Raw genomic sequence first — 8021 nt, 5'->3', positions numbered from 1 at the left:
GGCCCCTCTTTTTTTGTCCGAGCGTTTGGTGGGGTTGCGCGCCCTGGTGGGCACCATGGTGCGCACCAAGGAGCGCTCCGAAGTGTGCTCCAAGGTGCGGCGTGCACGAAGTCGGAGCCCGGTTTGCCCCGGGTGCGCACCTCGCGTGCACCTTCGCCGCGGTGGGCACCATGGCGTGCACGAAGTCGGAGCCCGGTTTGCCCCGGGTGCGCACCTCGCGTGCACCTTCGCCGGGGTGGGCACCTCGGCTGGGTTGCGCGCCCTGGTGCGCACCAAGGAGCGCTCCGAAGTGTGCTCCAAGGTGCGGCGTGCACGAAGTCGGAGCCCGGTTTGCCCCGGGTGCGCACCTCGCGTGCACCTTGGCGCGGTGGGCACCATGGCGTGCACGAAGTCGGAGCCCGGTTTGCCCCGGGTGCGCACCCCGCGTGCACCTTCGCCGGGGTGGGCACCTCGGCTGGGTTGCGCGCCCTGGTGCGCACCAAGGAGCGCTCCGAAGTGTGCTCCAAGGTGCGGCGTGCACGAAGTCGGAGCCCGGTTTGCCCCGGGTGCGCACCTCGCGTGCACCTTCGCCGCGGTGGGCACCTTGGCTGGGTTGGGCACCATTGAGCGCTCCGAAGTGTGCTCCAAGGTGCGCACCATGGCCCTCCAAGGTGCGCAGCATGGCGTGCACGAAGTCGGAGCCCGGTTTGCCCCGGGTGCGCACCTCGCGTGCACCTTCGCCAGGGTGGGCACCTCGGTGCGCACACCTTCTCAATGTTTTCTTGCCTTTTCTGGAAATTGGTGAAGGCAGCGCATCAAAGGTGCGCACCTCGGTGTGCTCCGAGGTGCGAACCCGAGAGCGCTCCGAGGTGCCCACGAAGTCGAAAGTCGGGTTAATTGCATTGTTTTCCCCGGGTGCGCTCCGAGGTGCGCAACATCGGTGCGCACCAAGGAGGGCTCCGAAGTGTGCTCCAAGGTGCGCACGATTCGGAGCTCGGTTTGCCCGGGGTGCGCACACCTTGGCTGGGTTGCGCACCCTTTGTGCGCTCCAAGGTGCGCACGAAGTCGGAGCTCGGTTTGCCCCGGGTGCGCACCTTCGCCAGGGTGCGCACCTTGATGCGCACGCCTTGGCTGGGCTGCGCACCTTGGTGGGCGCCATGGTGCGCACCTTTCGTGCGCTCCAAGGTGCGCACGAAGTCGGAGCTCGGTTTGCCCCGGGTGCGCACCTTGGTGGGCGCCATGGTGCACTCCGAGGTGCCCAAGATTGGTGCGCACCAAGGAGCGCTCCGAAGTGCGCTCCAAGGTGCGCAGGTGCGCGCGAAGTCGAAAGTTGGGTTAATTGTCCGGTTTGCCTCGGGTGCGCACCTTGCGTGCACCTTCGCCAGGGTGGGCGCCTTGGTGCGCACACCTTGGCTGGGCTGCGCACCCGGGCGCGCACACCTTGGCACCCGCGTTTCCTTCATTTTAAATTTTTTTTTTTTACAATCTCTCAAGTGGGAAATTCTATAATCTCAACTTTTTTTGCCTTTTCAGGAAACTTTTGAATGGAGCGCATCATTGGTGCGCTCCGAAGTGTGCTCCAAGGTGCGCACCTCTGGTGTGCTCCAAAGCTCTCTCTAGCTGCGTGCACCTGCCCCGGCCGCGCACCCGGCCCCGCCCAGCTTCGCTCACCTGTCCCGGGCGTCTGGTGCGGAACCTTAGAGTAAGAAACATCACCGTGCACCTTGGCCAACGTGCGCGACTCGACCGAGCGCGCACTGGCCGAGGTGCACACCGATTTCACCTGGGTGCGCGCGCAGCACCTCGGGCGCACCGGGGTGCGCGCACAACGCCCGGGTTGCACCGTGGCCTGTGTGCTCGGGGCGCCTCGGGTGCGCGCTCGGTGTCGCCCCCGCGCGCGCGGTAGTGCGGGCAGCGCACCCCGGCCCGGCCCGGCCCCGACGAGAACGCAAACGGGCAAAAGGTTTATTCAAATAGCATTGCGACGCCCGGCGAAAAACTAAAAAAGGGTGCAACACCGGGACTTCCCGGGAGGTCACCCATCCCAGTACTACTCCGGCCCAAGCGCGCTTAACTGCGGAGTTCTGATGGGATCCGGTGCACTAATGCTGGTATGATCGCACCCGTTATGAGCTTGTCGCAGTGTGTACTTAGCAAACCGCGACCCACGTGCGAATCCACCCCGGCCACCCACCCCCGTCGAGGTGCACACCCTCCCTCGCGAAGTGCGCCCCGTTCGCCAAGTGTGAGCCCTGCCCGGGTGCGCGCACCTTGCTAGGGCGTCGGGTGTGCACCCGGCCCGGCCTACGTGCGTGCACCTGGACGGGGCGTCGTGTGCGTGCAGTGTCCCGTCTGCAACGCGGTGCCCACACACCACCTCGGGCGCAACGACCTGCGCTCACATGTGGGCCGAGTGCACCTTGGTGCATGTTCGGGGCGCCTCGGGTGCACGCTCGATCTTGCCCCGGTGCACCAAGGCGCTCGGTTTGCCCCGGGTGCGCACTTGGTGCAAGGTGGGCACCCAAAATAGGGATCAAGCACCAAAACACAAGTTTCGGGATGCAAAATGGGACCCAAGGACCACAAATGCGTTCCAAGACCCATGATGGGTCCACGAGAACAAAAATGTGTTCCGAGACTTAATAAACAAATATTGGGTTTTAGGAGAAGAAACATGCTCTGATGCCCAAAACGAGAATCGACCCCGAAAAGGCCACAGGCCAAAAGTGGGATGCGAGACAAAAAAAAATGGGACCCGAGGACCAAAATTGGGTTCCCAGGTCGAAGACAGGGCAACCGGACAAGAAACGACCTCTAAGGCTCGAAATGAGTCCCGACGACTAAAACTTGACAAGAAGCACCCATCAGGCACCCAACTCGACACCCATGGGATGCCGACCCACCCGGGCTTCCACCTAGCACACCTTGGCACCCACCCACCCTCGCACCCAACCTCGCACCCAACTTAGCACCTTTGAACCCACATTGGCACTCACCCTGACCCTGGCACCTTGGAACCCACATTGGCACTCACCTTGACCCTGGCACCCACCTTTGCACTCACCTTGGGACCCACCCTGGCTCCCACCTCGGCACCCACCCAGACACCCACCTTGGTTCCTTGGCACCCACCTTGGATCCTTGGCACCCACCCCGACACCCACCTTGGCACGCAACTTGGCTACTTGCCACCCACCTTGGCTCCTTGACGCCCACCCCGACAACCACCCCGTGACCTACCCTGGCTAGGGTTGGTGCACACCCACCCTGGTGCCCACCTTGGCACCCACCCCATGACCCACCTTGGCACGCACCTTAGTACCCACCCCGTTACCCACCCTAGGACCCACCCCGTGACCCACCTTGGCCAGGGTGGGTGCCTTGGTGCGCACAACTTGCCTGGGCTGCACACCAGGGCGGGCTCAAGATGGCACCCGCGTTCCGTTTTTTTCACTATCTTTCAAAACGGAAATTTTAAAATCTCGTTTTTTTTTTTTTTTTGCCTTTTCTGGAAATTAGTGAAGGCAGCGCATCAAAGGTGCGCAATGCTGGTGCGAACCCGGGAGCGCTCCGATGTGTGCTCCAAGGTGCGGCGTGCACGAAGTCCGAGCCCGGCTTGCCCCGGGTGCGCACCTCGCGTGCACCTTCGCCGGGGTGAGCACCTTGGCTGGGTTGCGCGCCCTGGTGCGCACCAAGGAGCGCTCTGAAGTGTGCTCCAAGGTGCGGCGTGCACGAAGTCGGAGCTCGGTTTGCCCCGGGTGTGCACCTCGGGTGCGCACCTCGCGTGCACCTTCGCTGCGGTGGGCACCTTGGCTGGGTTGCGCGCCTTGGTGGGCACCATGCAGTGCACGAAGTCGGAGCCCGGTTTGCCCCGGGCGCGCACCTCCGCCAGGGTGGGCACCTTGGTGCGCACAACTTGCCTGGGCTGCGCACCAGGAAGGGCTCAAGATGGCACCCGCGTTCCGTTTTTTTCACTATCTTTCAGAACGGAAATTTTAAAATATCGTTTTTTTTTGCCTTTTCTGGAAATTAGTGAAGGCAGCGCATCAAAGGTGCGCAACGCTGGTGCGAACCTGGGAGCGCTCCGATGTGTGCTCCAAGGTGCGGCGTGCACGAAGTCGGAGCCCGGTTTGCCCCGGGTGCGCCCTGGTGGGCACCATGGTGCGCACCAAGGAGCGCTCCGAAGTGTGCTCCAAGGTGCGGCCTGCACGAAGTCGGAGCCCGGTTTGCCCCGGGTGTGCACCGCGGGTGGGCACCTTGGTGCGCATGCCTTGCCTGGGCTGCGCACCAGGGCGGGCTCAAGATGGCACCCGCGTTCCGTTTTTTTCACTATCTTTCAAAACGGAAATTTTAAAATCTCATTTTTTTTTGCCTTTTCTGGAAATTAGTGAAGGCAGCGCATCAAAGGTGCGCACCTCGCTGCCCACCACGGTGCGCAACGCCGGTGGGCACCCGGGAGTGCTTCGAAGTGTGCTCCAAGGTGCTGCGTGCACGTTGTCGGAGCCCGGTTTGCCCCGGGTGCGCACCTCGCGTGCACCTTCGTCGGGGTGGGCACCTTGGCTGGGTTTGCCCCGGCTGCGCTCCGAAGCGGGGTTATTGGAGCGCCGCCTCTTTTTTTGTCGGAGCGTTTGGTGGGGTTTCTCGCATTGGCTCTTCCCAGGCCCGGTTGCCACCCTGGCGCGCACGAAGTCGGAAGTAGGGTTAATTGCCCGGGTGCGCACCTTTGCCAGGGTGGGCACCTTACCTGGGCTGTGCACCCGGGCGGGCTCAAGATGGCACCCGCGTTCCGTTTTTTTCACTATCTTTCAAAACGGAAATTTTAAAATCTCCTCTTTTTTTTGCCTTTTCTGGAAATTAGTGAAGGCAGCGCATCAAAGGTGCGCACCTCGCTGCCCACCTTGGTGTGCTCTGAGGTGCGCACCCGGGAGCGCTACGAAGTGTGCTCCAAGGTGCGGCGTGCACGTTGTCGGAGCCCGGTTTGCCCCGGGTGCGCACCTCGCCTGCACCTTGGCCGGGGTGGGCACCCTGGCTGGGTTTGCCCAGGGTGCGCTCCGAAGCGGGGTTACTGGAGCGCCCCCTCTTTTTTTGTCAGAGCGTTTGGTGGGGTTTCTCGCATTGGCTCTTCCCAGGCCCGGTTGTTGGGTGCGCTCCCACCCTGGCGCGCGCGAAGTTGGAAGTTGGGTTAATTGCCCGGGCGCGCACCTTCGCCAGGGTGGGCACCTTGGTGCGCACACCTTGGCTGGGCTGCGCACCAGGGCGGGCTCAAGATGGCACCAGCATTCCCTTTTTCTCACTATCTTTCAAAACGGAAATTTTAAAATCTCGTTTTCTTTTGCCTTTTATGGAAATTAGTGAAGGCATCGCATCAAAGGTGCGCACCTCGCTGCCCACCTTGGTGTGCTCCGAGGTGCCCACCACGGTGCGCTCCGAGGTGCCCACCACGGTGCGCAACGCCGGTGCGAACCCGGGAGCGCCCCGATGTGTGCTCCAAGGTGCGGCGTGCACGAAGCCGGACCCCGGTTTGCCCCGGGTGCGCACCTCGCGTGCACCTTGGTGCGCACACCTTGGCTGGGTTGCGCGGCCTGGTGGGCACCATGGTGCGCACCAAGGAGCGCTCCGAAGTGTGCTCCAAGGTGCGGCGTGCACGAAGTCCTAGCCCGGTTTGCCCCGGGTGCGCACCTTCGCCGCGGTGGGCACCATGGCGTGCACGAAGTCGGAGCCCGGTTTGCCCCGGGTGCGCACCTCGCGTGCACCTTCGCCGGGGTGGGCACCTCGGCTGGGTTGCGCGCCCTGGTGCGCACCAAGGAGCGCTCCGAAGTGTGCTCCAAGGTGCGGCGTGCACGAAGTCGGAGCCCGGTTTGCCCCGGGTGCGCACCTTCGCCGCGGTGGGCACCCTGGTGCGCACCATGGCGTGCACGAAGTCGGAGCCCGGTTTGCCCCGGGTGCGCACCTCGCGTGCACCTTCGGCGGGGTTGCGCGCCCTGGTGCGCACCAAGGAGCGCTCCGAAGTGTGCTCCAAGGTGCGGCGTGCACGAAGTCGGAGCCCGGTTTGCCCCGGGTGCGCACCTCGCGTGCACCTTCGGCGGGGTTGCGCGCCCTGGTGGGCACCATGGTGCGCACCAAGGAGCGCTCCGAAGTGTGCTCCAAGGTGCGGCGTGCACGAAGTCGGAGCCCGGTTTGCCCCGGGTGCGCACCTCGCGTGCACCTTCGCCGCGGTGGGCACCATGGCGTGCACGAAGTCGGAGCCCGGTTTGCCCCGGGTGCGCACCTCGCGTGCACCTTCGCCGGGGTGGGCACCTCGGCTGGGTTGCGCGCCCTGGTGCGCACCAAGGAGCGCTCCGAAGTGTGCTCCAAGGTGCGGCGTGCACGAAGTCGGAGCCCGGTTTGCCCCGGGTGCGCACCTCGCGTGCACCTTCGCCGCGGTGGGCACCATGGCGTGCACGAAGTCGGAGCCCGGTTTGCCTCGGGTGCGCACCCCGCGTGCACCTTCGCCGGGGTGGGCACCTCGGCTGGGTTGCGCGCCCTGGTGCGCACCAAGGAGCGCTCCGAAGTGTGCTCCAAGGTGCGGCGTGCACGAAGTCGGAGCCCGGTTTGCCCCGGGTGCGCACCTCGCGTGCACCTTCGCCGCGGTGGGCACCTTGGCTGGGTTGGGCACCATTGAGCGCTCCGAAGTGTGCTCCAAGGTGCGCACCATGGCCCTCCAAGGTGCGCAGCATGGCGTGCACGAAGTCGGAGCCCGGTTTGCCCCGGGTGCGCACCTCGCGTGCACCTTCGCCAGGGTGGGCACCTCGGTGCGCACACCTTCTCAATGTTTTCTTGCCTTTTCTGGAAATTGGTGAAGGCAGCGCATCAAAGGTGCGCACCTCGGTGTGCTCCGAGGTGCGAACCCGAGAGCGCTCCGAGGTGCCCACGAAGTCGAAAGTCGGGTTAATTGCATTGTTTTCCCCGGGTGCGCTCCGAGGTGCGCAACATCGGTGCGCACCAAGGAGGGCTCCGAAGTGTGCTCCAAGGTGCGCACGATTCGGAGCTCGGTTTGCCCGGGGTGCGCACACCTTGGCTGGGTTGCGCACCCTTTGTGCGCTCCAAGGTGCGCACGAAGTCGGAGCTCGGTTTGCCCCGGGTGCGCACCTTCGCCAGGGTGCGCACCTTGATGCGCACGCCTTGGCTGGGCTGCGCACCTTGGTGGGCGCCATGGTGCGCACCTTTCGTGCGCTCCAAGGTGCGCACGAAGTCGGAGCTCGGTTTGCCCCGGGTGCGCACCTTGGTGGGCGCCATGGTGCACTCCGAGGTGCCCAAGATTGGTGCGCAACAAGGAGCGCTCCGAAGTGCGCTCCAAGGTGCGCAGGTGCGCGCGAAGTCGAAAGTTGGGTTAATTGTCCGGTTTGCCTCGGGTGCGCACCTTGCGTGCACCTTCGCCAGGGTGGGCGCCTTGGTGCGCACACCTTGGCTGGGCTGCGCACCCGGGCGCGCACACCTTGGCACCCGCGTTTCCTTCATTTTAAATTTTTTTTTTTTACAATCTCTCAAGTGGGAAATTCTATAATCTCAACTTTTTTTGCCTTTTCAGGAAACTTTTGAATGGAGCGCATCATTGGTGCGCTCCGAAGTGTGCTCCAAGGTGCGCACCTCTGGTGTGCTCCAAAGCTCTCTCCAGCTGCGTGCACCTGCCCCGGCCGCGCACCCGGCCCCGCCCAGCTTCGCTCACCTGTCCCGGGCGTCTGGTGCGGAACCTTAGAGTAAGAAACATCACCGTGCACCTTGGCCAACGTGCGCGACTCGACCGAGCGCGCACTGGCCGAGGTGCACACCGATTTCACCTGGGTGCGCGCGCAGCACCTCGGGCGCACCGGGGTGCGCGCACAACGCCCGGGTTGCACCGTGGCCTGTGTGCTCGGGGCGCCTCGGGTGCGCGCTCGGTGTCGCCCCCGCGCGCGCGCGGTAGTGCGGGCAGCGCACCCCGGCCCGGCCCGGCCCCGACGAGAACGCAAACGGGCAAAAGGTTTATTCAAATAGCATTGCGACGCCCGGCGAAAAACTAAGAA

The 8021-nt window shown here is 64.2% G+C and overlaps 1 non-coding gene across 1 annotated transcript; it reads right to left on the bottom strand.

The window, feature by feature from the left end:
- Positions 1–1985: 1985 nt before the first annotated feature.
- Positions 1986–2104, bottom strand: LOC131869887 (5S ribosomal RNA). Its single transcript, XR_009368256.1, has one exon. It is a non-coding gene; the product is annotated as a 5S ribosomal RNA (ribosomal RNA).
- Positions 2105–8021: the final 5917 nt, after the last annotated feature.

Source organism: Cryptomeria japonica, unplaced genomic scaffold, assembly GCF_030272615.1.
Source record: "Cryptomeria japonica unplaced genomic scaffold, Sugi_1.0 HiC_scaffold_272, whole genome shotgun sequence".
Classification (NCBI taxonomy): Eukaryota; Viridiplantae; Streptophyta; class Pinopsida; order Cupressales; family Cupressaceae; genus Cryptomeria; species Cryptomeria japonica.
The sequence above is the reverse complement of the archived record's forward strand: the minus strand, read 5'-3'. Positions and strand labels throughout refer to the sequence as shown.